Consider the following 9289-nt stretch of genomic DNA (forward strand, 5'->3'; position numbering starts at 1 on the left):
CAAAGAGAGCTGAGTGTTAATCAATATTATTTCCCTAAGCTTAAAGAAATTTACCCTAAATATATCCTAAGCTAGCGTTTGTTAAAATGAGTAAGGTAAAATTGTATTAAGATAAAGTTAAAATACTTTATAAATTAAGGTTAACTCTAGAGAATAAGCTTATCTTGACTTGTGTTCCTAGTTGTTGGTGAGTGAATTAGATTTTTTTGAAAATTAATAATTTTAACTCTTTTGAAAACGCTTAAATTTGTGATATTAATATATGACGATTGCAGTATGATTAATAACAATAAAATCACACGAGCACAAGGAACAAAAGAAATTTATAGAAGTTCGACTTTAAAGAACCTAATCATCTCTCTCAAAACTTAACTTGAGACTCTCAAAACTTAGTTTAAGGTTCCACTAAAGAGAATCAATACTAATTTTTAATTGGAGTTAGAACCAACATATAATTTATTGATTAAGCAAGAACTAGTAATACACTGTTAGCAAATACAATCCCCTCAGACAACAAGTAAATAAAAATAACAAATTTACAATCAGAGACAATTACAAACAAGTCACTAACGGTTGAGAATTCCACTATCTAACACTTTGTTTAATTCCATTATCCAACACTTTAAATATTCTCACTCTTATTTGAATGCTTTATTAAGTTTGTTTTATCTTAATCCTCCATTCTTACCATATATATATATATATACATCTTTCAAACAAACTAGCCAGTAAAGAAAAAGAGTTAAAATGAAGTTTGAAATTTAAATTTTTTTTTATACTTTTTCAAACAACAAGGAACAAAACAAGAAAATATGTCTAAAAGTAACTCACCTTTAATTCAAAATAAATTTACTTTTTACATGAGTAATAAATACATTTATCAAGATATAAAAATTCAAATATAAACTTTTGAGATATAAATGATTAAGACAAGGAAACATGTCTAAAAATAATTCACCTTTAATTCAAAATAAATTTACTTTTTGTATGAGTAAGAAAAACATTTATCAACATATGAAAATTTAAACATAAGTTTTTGAGACATAAATGATTAAAACAGGAAAATATGTTTAAAAATAACTTATCTTTAATTCAAAATAAATTTACTTTTTACGTGAATAAAAAATATATTTATATCATAAAAATATTTTTGTTATCATCAAAATCTTATTTACTTACCCTTAAACTTAACACTTCTATTATATATAAATCATCATAATTAATGTAAATAAGTGATAAATATGCATAGAAAGATTACAAAGAAACTATATAAAATATTATAACAATATTCTCAAAGTACTCTAATATCTTCCCTCAAACTCAAGAAGGGAAAACAGTTGTTAACTTGTGTCATGACCCACAAAATGGGTCCTTGACTCACGTCAATCCCCATCCTAATATCGTCTTATCCATTGAGACCAACAATCTGCGTGTAAAATTAAATAGGATTAATTATGAAAATAATTTAATATTTTTTATAAATTTATAATTTTATTTAATTCTTTTAATTTTAATAATTAGGTCTAAATTAATTTATTTAAGTGTAAGTGTAATTTTATCTAACATGTAAAATTAATTTAAAATAAGTATTCATACTGACTTAATATGTCAAGTATTATATAATTATAATATTTATGAACTTATATGTACACTTAAATAAATAAAAAAATGACGAAGACGAACCAATTATTGTTAGTAGTGGCTATGGCAGAGGGCAATCACGGTAAAAAAAGAGTTAATGGTGGTAAAGGGTGCAGAAACTATCATCCACAATAGTGCTGCAAAGGATCAAAATAGTCATCAATTGAGAAAGACGAACTGATCAAACAAATTGTCAATTGCTACGACTCAAGAAGAAGATAGACGATCGGAGACACCACCAATTAAGAAGACTGACTGGAAAAGACGAAGCAAAGGGTCTCATCGACATGAGAAAACCGACAATCAATCAAAATGATTGGATAAGGCATGAGAATAGTCATGATGATTGGAAAAGTCGATTGATATAGTCGATAGTAACTGTAAAGGGCTGATGGTGATTGCGAGGGGCTAACAACTGTCAACAATGTTCAAAGGTTACAAAGGATGAAGGGATAATTTGGGAGCTCAAGTTACATTTTTTTTTCCCCTTATGTAAACCTATAAATCTTACAAATATTATTGTTATATGACACCTATTATGTCAAGTCATCATAAACATATTTTTTTTAAATTGATTTTATATATGGGATAAAGTTGCACCTAATTGAGTCAATTTAGACCTAATTGTCAAAATTAAAAGAATTAAATAAAATTACAAATTTACGAAAATAATTGAGTTATTTCATTATTAGCCCAATTAAATATCATATTACTGATGAAGACAGTAAAATATCAAGTATTATATATTCAATTATATAATGTTATCATAATTTATCTGTCAAGAACATCTATTTTCTGAATTTTCAATACAACTATTTAAATTCATTAACAGAATTTAAATTATCCAAACTATATATTAGTAACAAAAGTTTATATGTTAATAAGAAAACAAAATACCCAAATCAAGGCTAGACTCTAAGTTGGACGTATCCACACAGAGCATGCCTACAAAAAAAAAGTATACGGTTACATGAAAATGAAAAATATTTTTAATATGAAATAAAAATGAGGAAATAGTATTTAAAAAAAATAGAAAATAGAAATACGGGATAAAAGTATAAATAAAAAAGATATAGGAAATTTTTGTAAATATAATTTTTAACTTAAAAATTTATAAAAAAAATAATTATTTAATTTAAAAGTAAACATAAATTCCTTCCATAATGCATTCAAGCAAATATAAACATAAATTTTATAATGCATTTAATTCAAACAAACATAAACATGAAATTCATAATATATTCAAACAAATATCGCATTCAAACAAACATAAATATAAAATCCACAATGTATTCAAACAACTATTAACAATAAACATAAGTTCTATCATCATTCACCATGACTTAGTAATTAAAAAAAATAATAGATTTTAAAAATTAATCAAACATTATACAATTTGTAAAAGTTCATCCAATTCATCATTCCTTATCTCTATGGATTTATTAACATTTTCACCAAAAAGTACAGACTTCAACTTTGATTCATCTAAGGATTCTTTAGCAAACTCGAGAACACTCACATTTTTCATATTTGCAAATTCATCTCCACCTACATCTCATATCTTTGTTTTCTCGTCATAATTTTGAGAGGTGTTTCTTTATAAAAAACAAAGATTGTTATGAATAAAAATCAAATTCTCTATTTTGAAGTTAATTTATTCCTTTTAAATGAATAAACAAAGAAATAAATACTCAACAACAAGAGAAAGAAGTATGTCGTCCAGACATTTTAAAAGCTAACTTTTGAAACAAATTAGTACATGAACCATAACATGCCCATCACTTTCTAGGTTCCATGTCATACCTACACATGATACAGTTTTGTTTAATGAGCAAGAAGAATACAATGAATGACATGATAAAATAATGAAAAATCACTTGGTAGCTTTCCTTTATGATCATAAATAACCTTCTTCGGCTCAAAAATCATAGAATTCCACATCTCATAAACCAAATAAAAGCATGGTTTGTTTGTATCACAAATTCTAATAATGTTGTAAATAATAGGTGTTGTGAAAGTAAGAATGTAACTAATTTTTTCCCACCAATTCTCATTCGCAACCAATTCATGAACAAATCTAGCTTTTTTTTGGTCATCATGTCGATATTGTGTCCATTGATCACTCATAACTATTGTTTCAAGTGCATGTCTAAGAAGTTTAAATCTTTTAAATATAACAACAATAGAAGCAAATCGAGCGTTAGCAACTGTAAGTAACTTCAAAGAACTAAATTGATTAAACATAGCCAATCTCATTGAATGATTCATTATAAATTTTTTGATGACCAAAGCATATACATGCACTTCGATGATCCAATGACTCATTATATGTCTCTTGATTACTTTCTAAATTCCTGACTATACATATATTTTTCAAAGTAATGAGTTTATAGACAATATAATTAGGAATCCAATAAACATGTAGAAATATATCTTCAATGATTACTCTAGCTCCCTTACAATTATCAATATTATCAGTAATAATATGTACAACTTTTTGATGACCAACTTCATCTATTACTTCTTTAATCAAATTAGCAATAAATTATTTATCCTTTACTTCACCTAAATAATTCATAGTTTTAACAAATATAGGACCATTTTTCGAAACAACCATAAAATTAATCAATGGCCTTTTTTGTGGGTCACTCCAATTATTAGTAACAATGTTAACATCCTTTTCCAACCAAGTGTTTTTAATAAGTTCCAAAAACTTTTCAAATTTTTCTTTTTTTACTGAAATAACGTGGTCCTCAACTTATTATAACCCAAAGACACAAAATCGCCCAATGGATGCGTAGCAGCTAATGAATAACAATTCAAATAATATAGGTTTGTTGCAGGATTAAAAGTCAAACCCTCTTGCAGTTAGCATCTAATTATACTCTAGTTTGCATGCCAAAAACTCTAACAATAGGTGAATCAATGGGTTTTTCTTTTCTTTAACTGTTCTAAAACTCTCAGTTCATGTAAGGACAAAAAAGGTCTCAAAGAAGCACTACTAGTCGATAAAGACACTTGCTTAACTTATAAATTTAACATTTTGTCTACAACTTCTCCTTCAACTTTTTTCATTTCGGTCATAATTTTAAGACTTATTTTTTTACAACAAACAATCTCTTTCTCTTTGATATTTAATAGATGAACCCTAAATCTTGTGTATGTTCCAATTTTTTGTAAACCACAAAAGTTACATATCCACTTCTAACTACTCTTTCATTCTATCATTTTCTGAAGTCTAGTCACATATTTCCATAAGAGACTATTTTCTTCATCCTTATTTTTTGATACGATATTGCTGCTAAATTTTGAATTTGAAGTTGAATAAGTCATATGACCCATGTAAAAGGGGTGGGGAATAATAGGTACAACCTCAAATTAACAACCCTAAGCAATAATTTTTTCTAATATAAAAAATCATCACTATGAAAGATTATAACTTAACAATGAAAGCAATATCACAATGAAATTAAAAGCATTAACTTACAAGCAAGAATCACCCAATCAGAGTAAGTAGTCCACTGTGTGACAAACTTGCAATCAAGCACGAAAACGGCACCGAGCATGGACACTAGCTAGCAATCAACTAATCGAGCAACCGAAGATATGAAAATGTGAATTGAGGATAATATCGAGCACCAAGCAATCGACATCAAGTGGGAAGCAAGCAATCGTATCGAGCAACCTAGCAGGCGATCATAACACTTAGCAATTGAATCAACGATAGCACGAGTATTAATCATTCGATAGCGAGAGGGAAGCGAGCAATCGCACTGAGCATATAAGCACTAAGTAACTAAATCGATGGTGGCACAAGCACCGAGCAATCAACGACGAGGAGGAATCAAGCGAGCAATTAGAGTTGGAAACGATGACCACACGAGCATCGAGCAACTGATTGATAAGGGAACAATGTCAACAACAAAGGAGCGGTCGCAAAGGGGATGAAAGATTCACCAATTCAATCAAGTTCTAATTCGGCCTTCAAAGAAATTAGATTTAAGGTTAAGGTTCGAGAACTAAGGTAAGAATGAGGTAATCTAATATATTTGATGGTTATAGATGGAATTAGAAATTTGGTCTCTATCTAGCATCCATCACCGAAAATGCAATTTCGATACTTTATTTTATGATGAAACGCTCCCTAAAATATTTTTAAAATTACAAAAACAATTCGAGAAATGTTTTTCACTGTTTTTAATATTTTCAAAAGGAGAGGTGTCTCAAAAACACGAAAATAACATCTTCAAACCATGTTCGTGCACCAGGGGGTATTTGTGATTATGGTTTATTGGTCACTCGCACACTTAGAGAGAGAAGGGCGTCGAAAAGTCTAGAAGGGAACACTGGTAACGATAATGCTGCTGCTGGCGATCATCCGCAATGGTAGAAGAAGCTAGAGATGATGTGGCAAACGTGTACATTTTTTTTTCTACCTTACCCCATGCCCACTTCAGCGATGGAAGGTGAAGGTGAAACATAATCATTACAAATGGCAGACTTGAAACGGGAAAGTTAAGTAACTCAATTGAAAAAAATAATAATTAAAAATTTAATCTAAAATTATTATGATAGTTGTGTCATGTGTGTGTGTATACATATACATTTGTAAATTACCTTAAAAGAATTACTTTATACATTTTATAACCGTAATAACACTTTAAATAATAACTCACATACATTTTATATAAAATATTGTGACTCATTTATATATTATTATTATTATTATTATTATTATTATGGGTATTAAGTAAGACACCACGTACCACCACCAACAAACAAACAAACAAACAAAAACTGGGCACATTATTGCATCCCCATGGCCGGACGATATATAGAAGATGTCAACTTGCCGCCCGCCTTCTGACGTTAAATTCGGCAGTAAATTTGAAGACAGACGTTTCAGAAACATATCAAAAGAATGAAAACAAAAGGGCATTAGCATTAGCATTCAATTATACATATATAAATGTAAATGTAAATGAAATGAATGAACTTGAATTTGGGTTGTCTTTGGTTAGTTTGACCGCATCTTAGGAGACTGTGAAGGGGCGTGCCCAAACGGTTCCATTTCCCACACTCACGCCCTTTCGCTCTCCTTTTTAATTACGCATGAACATAAAACAATGGAAAAAAGCTCTCTCTCTCTCTCTCTCTCTCTCACTACTTTATGGTCAAATTCACCTATTTCTCGGTGTTTTTGGGTCCTTATAACATATTTTATTAAGGCCAGTCTTACACATTTGAAGTAATTAAGGAAAAACGACAAGATTTGGGGGGCTTTGTAAGTTGTTGGCGTGGAAGCACGTGTCAGCTCTACATCTCATGCTCGATCTGTGGTCGTGAGAATTCGATGTTATCGTCAGATGGTTTTCTAATTTAAAAGTAAATAAATTCGTGTGAATAAGCTCCCACTCTAGTAGTCCCTCCCGGTCCCCTCATTCAAGGACCAAACCAGTGTGCGCCAACACCGCTTCCTTTTAATTAAGAGTGTACGACTGTTGGAAATAATATATTTAATTAATATACTTTATCTTAAAACAAAATAAATTAAATACATAAATTTATGATCATTTTATTTAAATTTAATAATAAATCCGCCGGACATATATAACCGGGCAGGTGGATGAAAAGGGTTGACGTCAGTCATTCTTTCTGGGCCTTTTGGACCTGTCGCTGTCAGGTCCATCTGGGCAGCCCACTGCCTCTCCTCCTCCTTATAACCCGCCCAGCTGCCTCTCTTTCTTCGTCCATTCATTCTCACTCTCTCTGAACTTTCTGCTCGTTTTCTCTTTTCATGGGGGAGAAAGAAAATCTCTCAGACCAGAATCCAGGACAGAAATTTCATCAAGGTATGAAGAAGCTTTGCATTTTCTGAAACTATTTTAATGCATACATACACATATATACTCATATGTATCAGTACTGTACTTGTATATATGTCTACTTGCCATTGATTGATGACATCTTCTTCAACTTCTTCCCTTCCCACACTATCTGCAACTCAGCATATATATATATATTCAATTCACCCACCTGCATGCTCTAATTGCCACACCTTCCTAGTTCAATATTATATATGCATATATATGTGGTGCAGATGAAGATGAGCCTGGAGTGATGATCTATGGAATGAAGAATCATCGCCGCCGCCGCCGTGAAGGGATGAGAATGGTGGTGGCATGTTGGTGCTAGAGTGGCGCTATCCTACCTGAGCTTTCCGGAATAATACTCAACCTCTCCTTCTTCATTCTGATTTTTTGACTTGTTGCCTTTTCGTCTTCTTGTGTGTTTCGTCTTCTTGACCTTGTAAGACCTTTTCTTGACCTTGTAAGACCCGTTGTTCTCCTCACCGGAAACCCCTCGCCAGGACTCGCCGGCGTCGGGTCCGGCCACCATCTTTCTTCTCCTTCCTTGTCTATCCCTCCTGAGCTATTCAAATCGTCCAATTTGCACCTTCAACTTCACGATCTGCCACCGGAGATCATGGAAAATTAGTTAATTATATATATATATATATATGGTTCGTGTAATGTAATTTAAGTAATTGATTAAAGTCCGTGGATTAATTAATTGTTAATTAGTGCTCTTTGCAGTACAGAGATTAATTAATTTGATTGTATCATCATAACGTGAAATCGAAGTGATTGATTAATAATACTGTGTTAACTGAAATTGATTTCCGGCTGCGTGCTAATTTGTGGGTGTGTTCGGGCCATAGATATATATATGGTTTTGATGATGATGATGATGATGATGATGAGAGTTTGTATATATGGTTTGTGTGGGCATGCAGCCATGTGGCTAAAGCTTCCATTGTTTGATGACACGTCGGCTGATGAGAAATTAAGCGATGAGTAAGGCCGTATGTATGTATGTATGTATGTATGTATTCATTCCAGCACGCACTCATAATGTTTGTGTTTGTGGGCCGCAGAAGGAAGAGGTCACGGTTTCTCATGATATCATTTGTTTTTTTTTTTCTTGAAAGTAATATTTTATTTGATTTTTTTTTTTTTTTTTGACCTTTCGAGGATATGGCAGCTCAGAAAAGGCCGGTTATTAAAATAAATTTTATTATTAGAACTATTATTATTTTTTTAGTTTTTTTATTAAAATTTGAAATATATATATATATATTACTTCTTGACCTTTTTGTGGTAAAAGTATAATTAAATTTCTTTACCAAAATAGCGTGACAATTTTAGATTCAGTCATTTTAAAATGTGTGACCCATGGCGATGGCGTACTCTTGAAATGACAACTCTCATTTTATTTTTATAATAATTTCCTAGTAAATTTTATGATATATATATATAGAGAGAGAGAGAGAGAGAGAGAGATAATTAAATATTGTTCTATTTGTTCTTCTAGGACAAAATAATTAGGCAATTAGAATTAGGTAAGAAAGCTTGGGTTGGAGTCGACTTAATCTTCAAAATACGAATGGTCCATATGAATTATTTATTTGTATTTTTGTTGGGTAGATATTAATTAAAATGAGCAAATCCAGTAAAAGGCGTTACAGAAATTGAATCTCAAGGGGCCACATTAACCAAATAATCAATAACCAAAAGGAAAGAGAGACATAACATAGATCAAATCAACCCATAACCCAAGACATCGAAAGGAGAATCGAGCATCTTGG

General features: G+C 31.0%; 1 long non-coding RNA gene across 1 annotated transcript; it reads left to right on the forward strand.

Annotated features, from left to right (window-relative positions):
• Positions 1–7316: 7316 nt before the first annotated feature.
• On the forward strand, positions 7317–8338 carry LOC127810211 (uncharacterized). The gene is made up of 2 exons (XR_008025388.1): positions 7317–7493; positions 7742–8338. It is a non-coding gene; the product is annotated as an uncharacterized LOC127810211 (long non-coding RNA).
• The last annotated feature ends 951 nt before the right edge of the window (positions 8339–9289 follow it).

The sequence above is a fragment of the Diospyros lotus genome, chromosome 9 (assembly GCF_014633365.1).
Source record: "Diospyros lotus cultivar Yz01 chromosome 9, ASM1463336v1, whole genome shotgun sequence".
Taxonomy (NCBI): Eukaryota; Viridiplantae; Streptophyta; class Magnoliopsida; order Ericales; family Ebenaceae; genus Diospyros; species Diospyros lotus.